The sequence below is a fragment of the Gossypium hirsutum genome, chromosome A13 (genome assembly GCF_007990345.1).
Source record: "Gossypium hirsutum isolate 1008001.06 chromosome A13, Gossypium_hirsutum_v2.1, whole genome shotgun sequence".
Classification (NCBI taxonomy): Eukaryota; Viridiplantae; Streptophyta; class Magnoliopsida; order Malvales; family Malvaceae; genus Gossypium; species Gossypium hirsutum.
The window spans coordinates 38,883,918-38,902,718 of record NC_053436.1 but is presented as its reverse complement, the minus strand read 5'-3'; positions in this window follow the sequence as shown (position 1 = coordinate 38,902,718).

Genomic DNA, 18,801 nt, shown 5'->3' with positions numbered 1-18,801 from the left:
AGGCTTGTTTAGCCCTCTCACCTTGATTATTCGCAGATGACTGAGGTTCAATAGGCGGTGTCCCTTGTGCAGGAGCAGCCGCTACACTTTCAATGTCATCCGCCAAGGTTCTCTCTACACCGGGATCCATTTACTAATCAAAACATAAATTTTAACCGTCAGAAGTCATCACACAGTTAAACATTAACATTCGGCATGTATAGCTAGACTCAAACGTGCTATGGTAGTCCTAGAACTGACTAAACCATAGCTCTGATACCAATCAAATGTAACACCTCAAACCCGAGACCGACACCGGAGTCGAACACGAGGTGTTAACAGACTTTAAACCCCTTATAAAAAAAATTTCCAAGACACTGCCAATCTGCGTACTAGTCGCTTTAAAAAATCATATCTTGAGTTTCACAACTCGAAAATCAGTTTCGTGATTTTTCCCTGAAACTAGACTCATATACCCATCACATATTTTTTCTAGAATTTTTGGTCGGGCCAATTAGTACAGTTTATTAGTCAAAATCTCCCATGTTACAGGGATCGACTACACTGACCTTTGTGCATTACGACTTGGATATCTCCCTGCACAGAGCTTCAATACTGATGCCGTTTGTTTCTATAGAAACTAGACTCAGAGAGGAATCTATTCATATATGTATGACTCCTAATTATCTCTGGTTAATTTATAATGAATTTCCAAAGTCGGAATAGGGAATCCAGAAACCGTTCTGGCCCTGTCTCACGAGAACCTGAATATCTCTTAACATACTGTCCATATGATCTTTTCGTTGCTTCTATATGAAAATAGACTCATCGATATTCGAATACATAATTTATTCATCAATTAATTCCACTCCTACTATTTTTAGTGATTTTTCAATCTTACGTCACTGCTGCTGCCAGCATCTGTTACGAAAGCAACTATGCCCATTTCGTGATTTCTCCTTGATCTAACTAGTAATTCGTCATACATATCACAAATTATGATCATGACTAGCCATGCCAAAGGCTAATCATTGTCAAACATCCCCCTACTACACTATTGCCATATCATGAATTTTAACACCAAAATAATCAACCATGACATATGGCATAAAAAGGTCGAATTATCAAGGTTTACGACCCAACGTTAGAACCAAATTCAACCGAACATTATGCCATTTTCGCATGGCTAAAAGTTTACATACCAAATTTCAACAAAACATATTAGCCTACACATGCCGAAATGTTCTCCTAAGCCGACTAAGAAGAAAGTACCAAAACTTGCTAGCCGGTGTGATGACTTCGACGACGGCACGATCACGCAAAAAGAGACGAGTCCAAGAAACCTAGAATAGGTGACAAGCAAACACCGAATGAGTATATAACTCAGTAAGCCATAAGCATTCCACAACCATCCATTAATAAAATTATCACAACAAGAAACAATGAAATGAGGTTAAGTACTCCATCCATACCAAACTATACCATAGTTCCTTAAACCCTATGGTTCAATCTCATACCAAGTCCTACATTGGCCTTTCATACATCATTTTATTTTCGTTATAATCATACAATTAAACGAACTTTCACCTATTCCACAATGAACCTTATGTACGTGACTTCAACTATAATCGTCACATAGGTTCAAAACTTACCAAGCTCAACTCCAAATATAAACATAGCGCCTATTAGCCATGAACTCGAGGTACTTACCTTTTCCGCTGTCCAAAATTGACTTGGTAAAGTCGCACCCTTCATGTAAATAATTTATAGAAAATATATATTGGGTTCGCACACATAGTGCTTAATAATCAACCGCGCACACTTAGTGCCATGCATTTCAAGTTCGCACACTTACCTTTTCCGCTGTCCAAAATCGACTCGGTAAGGTCGCACCCTTAATATAAATAATTTATAGAAAATATATATTGGGTTCGCACACATAGTGCTTAATAATCAACCACGCACACTTAGTGCCATGTACTTTAAACTCACACACTTAGTGCTGTACAATTTAAACCCGCACACTTAGTGCCAATCTCATGACCGTGAACACTTATTGCCCGCACACTTAGTGCCGAAAACCAGCCACTCAATAGGCTTCACTTCCTTTTTACATTCGACAAATTTCATCTCTACTTACATATACATTTGTATACATTTCATCTCATTAAACACAATGGTATAGGTATTACGATCCTTTAAATCAATACCAAAGATATGCTTAATGACTTACTTGTGTTGGGTAAGATGGTTCCAACTCGGCTACTCGATGATCTTTTCTTTGCCTTTGCTCGATTCTCCTCCTTTAACTCCTTGAGCTTAATCAATAAATCAACTAGTTTAACCGCCTTGCTAAATATTTACAATCCAATTACACATGCATATGTATGTTAGTATATTCGGCAATCACCCTTACTAATCACCCACTTGATCAATTATGGAGAATCAAAGTTAATATCACAATGTGTACCCTATATGGCCCATTATACATAATCAAATTTAACATCATCTATATATTTACTCATATGGCCGAATATACCTAATCATTCATACACCTAACCAAAAATAATTTCTAAAATCTTTATATCATTTATACACTAGTAAAGCATCCTCTCCCTTTCCATCAATTTAGCACATGCATTACTCATTAACCTACAAAAATTATATTCGGCCTTAGCACACAACTTGCTAGCCGATTCTTCCCCATCTAGCAACCAATGCACATATGTGCTCACTCAAAAATACTAAAAAAAAGAGATTCAAGAATCATCAATCCACCATCACATGCATCATTAACAAGCTTCATATTTAGCATGCAATGGCATTAACACAAACTCCACCTAGGCCGAATCTTAACTCATCTTCATGCCTCATCACCACAACATCAAACATCAAAATACCAACCAAGAATGTAACATGCATGGCCGAATATCATCTCCATCATTTAACAAAGTTTGAACCATGGCTAGGTAGATTTCAAACTTACAACTTAAAATATACATGAATCTCAAAGAATAATATCAAACATACCTCAATCTAGTTACATGCATGGCCAAACTTCCTCCTAATTCTCTTCCAAACCAAACATGAAGCAAGAACTCCTTCCTCCTCCCTTAGAATTTTCGGTCAAAAGAGGATGAAAAAGGATGAACAAGTTTTTCTTTTCCTTTCTTTAGCTCACGGCAATGGGGGGGGAACAACCACTCATTTTTTTGTTTTTCCTTTCTTTATTACCCATACTCCTTATTTTATTTTTTTCCTACATACCTCACTAGGCCAACATGTTCCCAACATGTTTCCACTCATAGCATGGCCAACCACTAGCTCAAATTTTGGGTAATTTGACATGCAAACCCATCATTTTCACAACATGCATTAATAGACCATTTTAAATTAGCCTATTATATTTTCACCATGTCTCATATCGATCCCTATTTAATAATTTCTCATACAATTGGCAAAATTGGAGAATGAAACTTCCACATACTCATGTACACACATAATAAGCATAGAATATGGAAATTAATTATTTTTATGACTCGGTTTTGTGGTCTCGAAACCACTTCCCGACTAGGGTAAATTTTGGGCTGTTACAACTCTCCCCCACTTAAGAAATTTTCGTCCCCGAAAATCTTACCGGTAAATAGGTTTGGGTATCGTTCTTTCATCGAGCTCTCGGTTTCCCAAGTAGCTTCCTCGATCCCATGTTTGAGCCATAACACCTTCACTAACGGAACCCTTTTGTTTCGCAACTCCTTCACTTCATGAGCTAGGATACTTATCGGTTCTTCTTCATAACTCATATCGGCTTGAATTTCAACCTCTGATGGGCTAATTATATGCGATGGATCAGATCGATAGCGTCGAAGCATCGAAATATGAAAGACGTCGTGAATCTTTTCAAGCTCAGGGGGCAAAATCAATCTATACGCAACCGGACCAACTCGTTCGGAGATTTCGTACGGCCCAATGAATCTGGGCTCAACTTGCCTTACGGCCAAACCTGTGTACCTTTTTCCAAGGCGAAACTTTAAGGAACACTTTATCTCCCACCTGATATTCAATGTCCTTTCGTTTCAAGTCCGCATACGATTTCTGACGATCTGTGGCTGCCTTCAGACTTTCACGGATTACCTTTACTTTCTGTTCGGCATCTTTAATCAAATCAACTCCAAAATTTTACTTTCACCGAGCTCGGTCCAAAACAATGGTGTACGGCATTTACGACCGTACAAAGCCTCGTAAGGTGCCATCTTAATACTTGATTGAAAACTATTGTTGTAAGCGAATTCAATCAAAGGTACATACCGTTCCCACGAACCACTAAACTCAAGGATGCAGCATCTCAGCATATCCTCGAGTATCTGAATTATCCGCTCGAATTGACCATCGGTTTGGGGATGAAAAGCGGTGCTAAAATGCAGCTTGGTACCCAAAGCTTCTTGCAATTTCTTCCAAAATCGCGAGGTGAATCTCGGATCTCTATCCGACACGATAGAAATAGGTACTCCATGTAATCTCACAATCTGAGAAACATACAATTCGGCTAGTTTATCCAATGAAAAATCCGTACACACGGGGATAAAGTGAGCCGACTTAGTCAGTCTATCAACAACAACCCAAATCGCATCCTTCTTCTTGTTGACAATGGTAGTCCGGACACAAAGTCCATTGTGACTCGATCCCATTTCCACTCGGGTATCATGATCGGCTGAAGTAATCCTGAAGGCACTTGATGTTCCGCTTTCACTTGTTGACATATTAAACATCTCGAAACAAAGTCGGAGATGTCTCGTTTCATACCATGCCACCAAAACCGTCGTTTCAAATCGTTGTACATTTTCGTACTCCCCGGGTGAATTGACATTCGGCTACAATGAGCTTCGTTCAGAATCATCGAAATGAGTTCTGAATTTCTTGGAACACACAACCGACTTCTGAACCTCAAACAATCGTCATCATCAATTTGAAATTCGGATTCCATATTCGGAATACATTCAGCCCGTTTTGCAACCAATTCATCGTCGACTTTCTGAGCTTCACGAATTTGATGAATCAATGATGGTTTGGCCTTTAATTCAGCTACTAACACATTGTCGGGTAGAACAGACAAGTGCACATTCATCGCTCGTAAAGCAAACAGCGATTTCCGACTTAAGGCGTCCGCAACCACATTAGCCTTTCCCGGGTGGTAATCAATGACAAGCTCGTAATCTTTCAACAACTCAAGCCAACGTCTTTGTCGCAGATTTAAGTCTCTTTGAGTCATCAAATATTTGAGACTTTTGTGATCCGAAAATACATGGCACTTTTCGCCAAACAAGTAATGTCGCCATATTTTCAAAGCGAATACGATGGCGGCTAGTTCGAGATCATGGGTTGGATAATTTCTCTCGTGTGGCTTCAATTGTCTCGATGCATAGGCCACAACTCGGCCTTCTTGCATCAATACGCAACCCAACCCGAGTAGGGATGCGTCACTATAAATGACAAACTCTTTGCCTGATTCGGGTTGCACTAAAATTGGAGCTTCAGTCAAATGAGTTTTCAGTTGATCGAAGCCTTTCTGACATTTCTCCGTCCATTCGAACTTAGCATCCTTTTGAAGTAGCTTCGTCATTGGTGTGGCTATCATCGAGAAACCTTTGACAAATCGTCGGTAATAACCGGCGAGTCCCATAAAGCTCCGAACCTCAGTAATATTTCTCGGAGGTTTCCAGTTAAGTATGGCTGAGATTTTGTTCGGGTCAACTCGAATACCCGATGCGGATACCACATGACCCAAGAAGCTAACCTCTCTTAACCAGAACTCACACTTACTGAACTTAGCATATAACTTCTTATCCCGCAAAACTTGCAACACTAATCTCAAGTGTTCAGCATGTTCGATCTCATCTCTTGAATAGACCAAGATGTCATCAATGAACACAACTACGAACTGATCCAAATATGGTCTGAAGATCCGATTCATCAAATCCATAAATACCGCAGGGGCATTAGTGAGCCCAAACGGCATCACTAAGAACTCGTAGTGACGGTACCTCGTTCTGAAAGCAGTTTTGGGTATGTCCGAATCTCGAATTCGTAACTGATAATAGCCCGATCTCAAATCTATTTTTGAGAACACTGAGGCTCCCTTCAGTTGGTCGAACAAATCATCGATGCGCGGCAACGGATATTTGTTCTTTATCGTCACTTTATTCAGTTGACGATAGTCAATGCACAACCTAATGGTTCCGTCCTTCTTTTTCACGAACAATACTGGTGCACCCCAAGGTGAGAAACTTGGTCGAGCAAAACCTCTATCCGTCAATTCTTGCAACTGAGATTTTAACTCTTTTAACTCGGTTGGTGCCATACGATACGGAGCTATCGAAATCGGCGTAGTCCCAGGTACAAGCTCAATACCAAACTCTACCTCCCGAACAGGTGGTAAACCCGGTAATTCTTCAGGAAAAACATCCGGGTATTCACAAACCACCCGCACAGATTCGGGTTTCTTTTCTAATTCTTTATCATCAAGTACATACGCAAGGTATGCTTCGCACCCTTTTCTTACATATTTCTGGGCCAACATTGCTGATATTACAGCTGGCAACCCCTCCAAATCCGTAGACTCAACTCGGATTACCTCGTTATTTGCGCACCTCAAATCAATAGTCTTGCTTTTGCAATTCACAACTGCATCATGCGCGGTCAGCCAATCCAAACCAAGAATAACATCAAATTCATCAAACGGCAAAAGCATCAAGTCCGCCGGAAAACAAGAACCTCGAATTACTAGGGGACATCTCTTACACACTTTGTCGACAAGCACGTAACGACCCAAGGGATTTGACACCCGAATTACGAACTCAGTAGACTCAACAGGTAGAGTCTTACTGGATGCTAAGGTTTCACATACATATGAATGAGTAGAGCCAGGGTCAATCAATGCAATCACATTAGTATCAAAGAGAGTGAAGGTACCAGTGATGACGTCAGGGGAGGATGCCTCCTCTCGTGCGCGAATGGCATATGCTCTAGCAGGAGTACGGTTCTCGGCTCGAACAGCCGTATCAGAGGTCCCTCTCTGACTACCACCCCTACCTCCTAAAATTCTCAGTGGTCTACCTCTAGTTGTCACTCCACTAGGTCTTGCACCTTGAATCTTATTCTTCTCATCAAGCTCCGTGTAATCTCTAATGAAGTGGTCCTTCGAACCGCATCCGTAACAGGCCCTGTTAATAGACTTACCCCAACATTCACCTATGTGTCGTCTTCCACATTGGGGACATTCAGGTTTCTCTAGACGATTATTGCCCACACTAGCTACCGAAGTAGCTCGGGAGTCCGTCGATGGTCTTGCTCTGATGGAAATTCCCGCAGTGGTCCTTGACTTATTAGTGTCCTCCCTGAACTTCTTTACGGCTGAGAACGGAGCTTTACCCGTCGATCTTTTACGATAGTCTCTAGCTTCAAATTCAGCCTTCTTCTTCTCCTTTCCAAGTTCTTCCGCCTTGCAGGCTCGTTCGACTAGTGTTACGAATTCTTTTATTTCCAAAATACCCATTAGTAGCTTTAAATCTTTATTCAATCCTTCTTTGAATCTTTTGCACATAGCAACCTCATCAGCTACAAACTCCCGGGCATACCTACTGAGTCTTACAAATTCATGTTCGTATTCAGATACTGTCATACGGCCTTGCTTGAGTTCCAAGAATTCCTTACGCTTTTGATCAATGAACCGTTGACTAATATATTTCTTTCGAAATTCCGTCTGAAAGAAGTCCCAAGTTACTCGTTCGTTTGGGACTATGGAAATCAGGGTCCTCCACCAATAGTAGGCTGAGTCCCGCAACAAGGATATAGCACACTTTAGACATTCATCGGGTGTGCATGACAGTTCATCAAACACCCGAATGGTGTTATCAAGCCAGAACTCGGCCCTTTCAGCATCATCAGTAACTATGGCCCTGAACTCTTCAGCCCCGCGCTTCCTAATCAAGTCTACAGGTGGTTTACTCAGCCTCACAGGACCAGTAACTGATGGCATTACTGGCTCCGGGGGTGGATTATTCAAATTCGGGAATTGTTGGACAGCCGGATTGGTTCGGCCATACTGCGCGACCCACTCATTCATCATGGTAAAGAAGGCTTGTTTAGCCCCCTCACCTTGATTATTCGCAGATGACTGAGGTTCAATAGGCGGTGTCCCTTGTGCAGGAGCAGCCGCTACACTTTCAATGTCATCCGCCAAGGTTCTCTCTACACCGGGATCCATTTACTAATCAAAACATAAATTTTAACCGTCAGAAGTCATCACACAGTTAAACATTAACATTCGGCATGTATAGCTAGACTCATACGTGCTATGGTAGTCCTAGAACTGACTAAACCATAGCTCTGACACCAATCAAATCTAACACCTCGAACCCGAGACCGACACCGGAGTCGAACACGAGGTGCTAACAGACTTTAAACCCCTTATAAAAAAAATTTCCAAGACACTGCCAATCTGCGTACTAGTCGCTTTAAAAAATCATATCTTGAGTTTCACAACTCGAAAATCAATTTCATGATTTTTCCCTGAAACTAGACTCATATACCCATCTACATATTTTTTTCTAGAATTTTTGGTCGGGCCAATTAGTACAGTTTATTAGTAAAATCTCCCATGTTACAGGGATCGACTACACTGACCTTTGTGCATTACGACTTGGATATATCCCTGCACAGAGCTTCAATACTGATGCCGTTTGTTTCTATAGAAACTAGACTCAGAGAGGAATCTATACATATATGGTATGACTCCTAATTATCTCTGGTTAATTTATAATGAATTTCCAAAGTCGGAATAGGGAATCCAGAAACCGTTCTGGCCCTGTCTCACGAGAACCTGAATATCTCTTAACATACTATCCATATGATCTTTTCGTTGCTTCTATATGAAAATAGACTCATCGATATTCGAATACATAATTTATTCATCAATTAATTCCACTCCTACTATTTTTAGTGATTTTTCAATCTTACGTCACTGCTGCTGCCAGCATCTGTTACGAAAGCAACTATGCCCATTTCGTGATTTCTCCTTGATCTAACTAGTAATTCGTCATACATATCACAAATTATGATCATGACTAGCCATGCCAAAGGCTAATCATTGTCAAACATCCCCCTACTACACTATTGCCATATCATGAATTTTAACACCAAAATAATCAACCATGACATATGGCATAAAAAGGTCGAATTATCAAGGTTTACGACCCAACGTTAGAACCAAATTCAACCGAACATTATGCCATTTTCGCATGGCTAAAAGTTTACATACCAAATTTCAACAAAACATATTAGCCTACACATGCCGAAATGTTCTCCTAAGCCGACTAAGAAGAAAGTACCAAAACTTGCTAGCCGGTGTGATGACTTCGACGACGGCACGATCACGCAAAAGAGACGAGTCCAAGAAACCTAGAATAGGTGACAAGCAAACACCGAATGAGTATATAACTCAGTAAGCCATAAGCATTCCACAACCATCCATTAATAAAATTATCACAACAAGAAACAATGAAATGAGGTTAAGTACTCCATCCATACCAAACTATACCATAGTTCCTTAAACCCTATGGTTCAATCTCATACCAAGTCCTACATTGGCCTTTCATACATCATTTTATTTTCGTTATAATCATACAATTAAACGAACTTTCACCTATTCCACAATGAACCTTATGTACGTGACTTCAACTATAATCGTCACATAGGTTCAAAACTTACCAAGCTCAACTCCAAATATAAACATAGCGCCTATTAGCCATGAACTCGAGGTACTTACCTTTTCCGCTGTCCAAAATTGACTCGGTAAAGTCGCACCCTTCATGTAAATAATTTATAGAAAATATATATTGGGTTCGCACACATAGTGCTTAATAATCAACCGCGCACACTTAGTGCCATGCATTTCAAGTTCGCACACTTACCTTTTCCGCTGTCCAAAATCGACTCGGTAAGGTCGCACCCTTAATGTAAATAATTTATAGAAAATATATATTGGGTTTGCACACATAGTGCTTAATAATCAACCACGCACACTTAGTGCCATGTACTTTAAACTCACACACTTAGTGCTGTACAATTTAAACCCGCACACTTAGTGCCAATCTCATGACCGTGAACACTTATTGCCCGCACACTTAGTGCCGAAAACCAGCCACTCAATAGGCTTCACTTCCTTTTTACATTCGACAAATTTCATCTCTACTTACATATACATTTGTATACATTTCATCTCATTAAACACAATGGTATAGGTATTACGATCCTTTAAATCAATACCAAAGATATGCTTAATGACTTACTTGTGTTGGGTAAGATGGTTCCAACTCGGCTACTCGATGATCTTTTCTTTGCCTTTGCTCGATTCTCCTCCTTTAACTCCTTGAGCTTAATCAATAAATCAACTAGTTTAACCGCCTTGCTAAATATTTACAATCCAATTACACATGCATATGTATGTTAGTATATTCGGCAATCACCCTTACTAATCACCCACTTGATCAATTATGGAGAATCAAAGTTAATATCACAATGTGTGCCCTATATGGCCCATTATACATAATCAAATTTAACATCATCTATATATTTACTCATATGGCCGAATATACCTAATCATTCATACACCTAACCAAAAATAATTTCTAAAATCTTTATATCATTTATACACTAGTAAAGCATCCTCTCCCTTTCCATCAATTTAGCACATGCATTACTCATTAACCTACAAAAATTATATTCGGCCTTAGCACACAACTTGCTAGCCGATTCTTCCCCATCTAGCAACCAATGCACATATGTGCTCACTCAAAAATGCTAAAAAAAAAGAGATTCAAGAATCACCAATCCACCATCGCATGCATCATTAACAAGCTTCATATTTAGCATGCAATGGCATTAACACAAACTCCACCTAGGCCGAATCTTAACTCATCTTCATGCCTCATCACCACAACATCAAACATCAAAATACCAACCAAGAATGTAACATGCATGGCCGAATATCATCTCCATCATTTAACAAAGTTTGAACCATGGCTAGGTAGATTTCAAACTTACAACTTAAAATATACATGAATCTCAAAGAATAATATCAAACATACCTCAATCTAGTTACATGCATGGCCAAACTTCCTCCTAATTCTCTTCCAAACCAAACATGAAGCAAGAACTCCTTCCTCCTCCCTTAGAATTTTCGGTCAAAAGAGGATGAAAAAGGATGAACAAGTTTTTCTTTTCCTTTCTTTAGCTCACGGCAATTGGGGGGGGAAGCAACCACTCATTTTTTTGTTTTTCCTTTCTTTATTACCCATACTCCTTATTTTATTTTTTTCCTACATACCTCACTAGGCCAACATGTTCCCAACATGTTTCCACTCATAGCATGGCCAACCACTAGCTCAAATTTTGGGTAATTTGACATGCAAACCCATCATTTCACAACATGCATTAATAGACCATTTTAAATTAGCCTATCATATTTTCACCATGTCTCATATCGATCCCTATTTAATAATTTCCCATACAATTGGCAAAATTGGAGAATGAAACTTCCACATACTCATGTACACACATAATAAGCATAGAATATGGAAATTAATTATTTTTATGACTCGGTTTTGTGGTCTCGAAACCACTTCCCGTCTAGGGTAAATTTTGGGCTGTTACACTTAATGAGTCTATTTTCATATAAAAGAAACAGAGCAAGAAAAGGAGTTCTATATTTTAATATATTTATGTTTTTGTGAGACTGGTTCAGAATGATTACGTGATCCCCTATTCTGACTTTGGAAAATCACAAAACTTTGGATAAAAATAATTAGAGGCTTAAAATTATATTTTTAAAATCCCTAACGAGTCTATTTTCAATATAAATCAACAGGAACATTATCCAATTTCTATATTGTAAGATAATTAATTTTTAGTGAAGAGAGATCAGAACTGTCAGAATGTGAAACAGGGGAAATTTTAATTAATAAACTGTACTAATTGGCTAAACCAACAATTATGAAAATTTTATGGTGCAAAGATATGTGAGTCTAGTTTCAGGGGAAATTTATGGATCTTAATTTGGAGCTCTGTAGCTCGAATTATAAATAAGTAAGTGACTATGACTCGTGTGGACAGTTTGATGTAAGCATTTATTAGAAAATTGTGAAATCGTACTTACAAGAATGCTATATACATTAAGGATGTAGAATGGAGAGGAGGAGGAGGAAAATAAATATATGTGGAATACATCGAAACTATGGTATGTGAAATATTGATATAATGAAATAAATGATATGTGTTTATAAGAAAACAGAAAGAGAATGATATGTATCATGACATGTATATATATGACTAGTCTCAATGTAATGCTTTTAGGGTATGGAGTTGAATTAAAATGTTTTAGGCAAACATGTTATTTGCGCATCTGAATTGTGGTATTTTATAAAGATATGATCTAGTTTTAAATATGAATGTTTGATGGTTAAGCTGAAGATATTTAGTAAGATGATAATCTTGGTATAAATGTATAAGTGGTACTATAATAAACAAGGTAAAATGAGTATGAGAGACACATGTATGATGATATACAAATGCTATGTTTTTGGTTTAATTGAGAATATTTAATCATTAAATGAATACCATGTTATATGCTTTTGATTTTGTATAAGTGTGTAAGAGATTAAGGTTGACCAAAGCTTGGAAAATAGCCTAGGTATATTCCACACAGGCAGAGACACGACCATTTGTCTCAGCCGTGTATGGAACATGACTTTGGGACACGAGCGTGTGGAGCCTTAAAGCATGAAATTTCCAAGATTTTCGTAAGTTATCGATTTAGTCCCGAACCCTTTCTAAAGTATGTTTTGGGCTTCGTAGACTCAAATAAGGGACTATGTGTAAGTGAATGAACGTTTTGAAATATGAATGAAATTTTATGGCCCGTATTTTAGTTTAATGTTTGTATGTTTGTCCGGTAACGCCTCGTACCTTATCCCGACCTCGGATATGGGTAAGGGGTGTTACATAGCCTCTCCCTTCTGGTTACTCGAGGTCAGTCGAGAATCAACCGGCACTGTCCCTTGCATGGGAGCAGGCACTACACTTTCATTATCATCAGCTACAGCTCTGCGGGATCCATTTTCTATATGAAAACATATTTTCAAATGGTAGAAGTTATCACACTATCGCAGTATATAATATGGCATGTATAGCTAGACTCACACGAGCTACATTAGTATTAGAATTGACTAAACCGTAGCTCTGATACCAATCAAATGTAACACCCCTAACCCGTATCCATCGCTGGAATGAGTTACGAGGTATTACCAAATGAGACACAGCTTTCTGGCAATCACAATCATACTCATGCATACGACTCAAATACCAAGCAATTGTAACATAAATAATCAATTTAACATCTTTATAAATCATATCATAACCATTTAATCAAATATGTCCAATATAAAGTTATATGCAAATAATGCCAAACATATCATTTTGAAACAAAGCATATGCGCATATCAAAGTCATTACAATCATCCACATCAAGTAAAACAATTATGAATTATAAAAATTTCTCATGTCTTAAATATATAAAAAATTAACATACATCTTTGGCATCAATATATAAACATATAAGTATATATATAATCACAACTTATCCAAATTTTTCTTAAATAAAATAATAGCATCGAAATAAAATATGGTATGCCACTAAAAATTTAAACTATATAACACCATAATGTTTTAACATTTATCCACATATAAGCATGCATTCAACCTACTCATACTCCAAACATAACATAAGTTACTATTCATTTGATCATTTCAATGCTTTAGCTGAATATTTGAATGTTTAATATTAAGTTGAACCAAAGTCAAATTTTAACTTAACAAAAAAAAAAAACATTTCAAGAATCAAATCCAAAAGCCAAACATAATATACCCTTCTCATTCGTAAATCACAAGTAAACCTATATGCATTATATAAATTAACCATCACTTTAATTTACCAAACCAATTCAATAACCATATAATCGGCTAAGTGCAAATTTAAGCATAAAACTCAATTTCACTTACACGCCAAATCAAAATTAAAAACCTAACAAAAACTTAAAAGTCATATCCGAATGTTCTTAATATTTCATTACCAATCCGAATACACAAACCTCATATACTAAATATACAACTCCATTTTATGACATAATTTTTACATGGATACATTAACCGAAAATAAATAACTAATATAACAAATATTCATGTGCCAAATTAACCACAACCAATCAAATAATATACAACTATTTTAGCCTTTAAGAAATCATACCATATTCATCATGAATCATACAAATATCTCACTCATTCAAATGTACAAAATGTGCACACTTAACCAATACAATTAGAAATAAATTAATCACTATACAATTGGCTATAAATTCACCATTTAATCCATTACAAGCCGAATCATACAACTCATCACACTTGCAAATCAATCTATATATTAAGCTTACTAAATGAGCTATTTATAAAACATTCACTTTGCACCCAACTACTTCAAACCATATTCACCTACAAATATGTTTCTTAGCCGAATATGTCAACCACAATCAATATATAAACGACATCATTTACTCAACCATGTAAACATGCTTGGTAAGATAAACAAGCCATTTTCGTATAGCTTTTTATAACATATATACATATCAAAATCAAATATGTCCAAAGGATAATATAGCCTATACATGCCATAAGTTCGAATTTAAAACTTCCAAAAAATGATAATGCGATTGACTTTACTGACGATCCCCGAGCATGTAACATCACCAAAATCTATAAAAAAAGACAAATATACACACAAAGTAAGCCAACTGAGCTTAGTAAACCTCAAAACAAATAAACAACTCAAAAGCATTATGAACTCAATTTAACTAAATTAATACATAATTTCTTAATTCCATTTAATATCAAACTTACATTTTGTAAACATTATATACTTTCATATATAACCTTATCTTGGCTGAATATGAGTACATATATCCATCATCAAGAATCATTTAATTCAAAGCCACAATATCATTACATAACCGAATATGTATATATAAATCAAATTTCAATATCACATACTTATTCAATAAACCTCATATAGCTTCTTATATACACAAACATCACCATTAGCATCCTTATAACTTATATCACATAACAATAACCAACTTACCTTACTTTCAAGTAGGCAAATAATTTTACGTACCTGTTCACTTTAACTTGATTTCACATTTATTCTTAACTTATCATTGCCCGTTGAACCATTCAGAATTGTATAGGATACTTGGATAATCACATATATCGTATAATGCCAACGTCCCAAACGTGGTCTTACATTCAATCACATATCAATAAATCGATGCCACTATCCCAGATAGGGTCTTACACGGATCAAATACGTTGCCGATGTCCCAGACATTGTCTTACACATAATCATATATCGATGCCAACGTCCCAGACATGGTCTTACACGAGAACACATATCGAAATCCTATGTCATGACATATGTATCCTAGCTATTCCTAAGGTTCGTATGGGGCTTTCGGACGTTGTAACTCGATTGAATTAAACTTGAATATATTAATCCCAAGCATATTCACATTCAAAAATTGCATTATAAACTCATAGAAATTCAAATCAGCGTGTTAATTTTACATATAGTAATAATTAACAACGCTTACTTACCTACAGACTTACCTCAGATATCGACGAACGATGTAAATTGACTATTCAATTATTGTTGTTTTCCCCCGATCTAAATTCGATTTCTTTTGTTCTTGATCTATACAATTTCAAATTAAGCTCATTCAAACACAATTTCATTCAATTTAATACAACAACACATAAATGGGCAAATTACCATTTTACCCCAATATTTCACACTTTTACAAATTAATCCAATTTGCATAAAACACAAAATACACAAAATTCCAATACACAATGCATAGGCCGAATGTTCATCTTATTCATATAAATCCATACATTTCATTTATTTCACATTTTAGTCCCTAAATTTATAATTTTTACAATTTAGCCTTAATTACTCAAATTCATCAAAAATTCCAATACAACACATATTAATCCAAAACATATCTTTCATAATTCATCATCAAACATCACAAAAAAAATTATTCATCATAGGTATAACTCAAAATATTCATCAAAATAAAAAATTCAAGCATGGGTCAGATAGTACTCGAAGCAACGATCTCAAAAACGTAAAAATTATCAAAAATCGAAACCAAAGTAACCTTGAATCAAGCTTGAGAATGGCCGAATATCACAAAGCTTTTGTTTCTTTTTTATTTTTGGTCAAAATATGAACATATGAACATGAATTTTAATTATATTATATTATATCATATATATTATTTACCTTTTTACATATTTAACCTTTTAAAATTAATAACAAAACATGCATAATAAGGGTACATTTGACCATCACTTAGTCTAAAGGGTTATTTGCAACATAAATGCTTCAATCTACAAAGCCATTAACAATTCGATCCTTATAAAATAAACTATCAAGTTTTTAATTTACGCGATTAAATCCTTTTTCTTAATCAGACACTCAAACGTCAAAATTAAATTACGAAAAATTCATAGGCATAAATTCACACAAAATAAACACATAAAATAATTTTTAAATATTTTTTTGACTCAAATTTGTGGTCCCGAAACCATCGTTTTGATTAGTGTCTAAATCGGGCTGTTACGTGGTTCACCAGGTCCATGAAAGCCACAAGTGTGTTTGGCAATCTAAAAGGCATTACCAGAAACTCATAATGCCCATACCTCATTCTAAATGTTATTTTCAACACATCAGAATCTTTCACCTAGAGTTGTTAGTAACCAGATCGCAAATCTATCTTAAAAAAAACAGTGGCACTTCGTAGTTGATCAAACAAATTGTCGATTCTTGGCAAGGGATACTTGTTTTTGACAGTTAACTTATTCAACTGTCCGTAGTCAATGCACATCCTTATATTACCATCTTTTTCCTTCAAAACCATCTTAGCTGCATACTGTCTTAGCCTCATAAATTTTTTCTCACATTCAGCCACTGACAACTCGCCTTGCACAAGGTTGATGAACTCATGCTTGTGAGCCTCCATATACTGCTCGCTCATAAACTTCTTCTAAAAGGGTCGTAAGAAGAATTACCATGTCAAGTGGTTTGCAACTGTAACGCCCCGTACCCGAGACCGTTGCCGGAGTCGGACACGAGGGGTTCACAGACTAAATTCGCTTACTATCGCAGTCCATTTTAAAAATTTCCAGACAGCTGGCTAACTGTGTCACTGTCACCTTAAAAATCATATCTTGAGTTTCACAACTCGAAAATCAGTTTCGTGATTTTTCCCTGAAACTAGACTCATATGTCCATCTACATATTGTTTTCTAGAATTTTTGGTCGGGGCCAATTAGTACAGTTTATTAGTTAAAGTCTCCCCTGTTACAGGGTGCGACTACATTGACCTTCATGCATTACAATTTGGATATCTCCCTTTACAGGGCTTCAATACTGATGCCGTTTGTTTCTATAGAAACTAGACTCAGAGAGGAATCTATAGATATATGGCATGACTCTAATTATCTCTGGTTAATTTATAATGAATTTCCAAAGTTGGAACAGGGAATCCAGAAACTGTTCTGCCCCTGTTTCACGAAAACCTAATTATCTCTTAACATCCCACTCATATGACCGTTTCGTTTCTTCCATATGAAAGTGGATTCATCAAGGTCCATTTAAATAATTTATTCACTATTTAATTCAATTCCTACTATTTTTAGTGATTTTCCAAATCTACATCACTGCTGCTGTCAGCATCTGCCTTTAAGGTAGACTTTACCTATTTCATAGTTTCCATGATTCAACTAGCCCTTTTAGCATAAATAGCACAAATTATGATAATGATTAACCATTCCCATGGCCAATCCTTGTTAAGCATATCCACACCTCTCAATAACCATATCCATACCAAATGATTATAACATTATGCTCAAATATATATAAGCCATTTTCGCATGGCTATCCAAAATTATACAAAACCGAAGGGTACATGACCAACAACAAAAGGGTAGTCCTATACATGCCATTTTCAGAGTTCAACCAAAAGTGTACCAAAAGGGTTTTGATAGTGTGGGCGACTTCGACTTCAATAATCCCGAGTCCGATAGCTGACGAACCAAAATCTATAAAATAGAGATTCAAAGAACGGAGTAAGCATTTAATGCTTAGTAAGTTTTAAGCAAAACAAAGTGTTCTCAATCACTATCATTGGTCATTCATTTCAACTGTTCGATGAAGTTAATCTAGAGCTTCATCTCGATCTATAATATCATTAAACGCAACACTTGGCTGCCACATATATACTTTCGAGTAATAATGACCTAGATGGTCAAATATTTCCAAAGCACATTCTTCATCGATTTTCAACTTTCAATAATGCTTTCCACTTGTTCATAATCACATCCATACTTTTAAGTATTTCAACATGACAAGTACTAAATTACCATAGGCACATAAAGAACCAACATATTCCTTATCACATATGTGTAAGCTTACAAATCATAATCCTTACCTTGTACTGGCACATCTAGCTCAACCCAACCCATACTCAGATCATAAGGCTTTTGGGCAGACTATGCACTAATACATAAGAATATTTCATCGCATACTTTATTATACAAACATACCATTACCAATTAGATCATTCTCATATTTGGAGTTATAATATTAATCACATT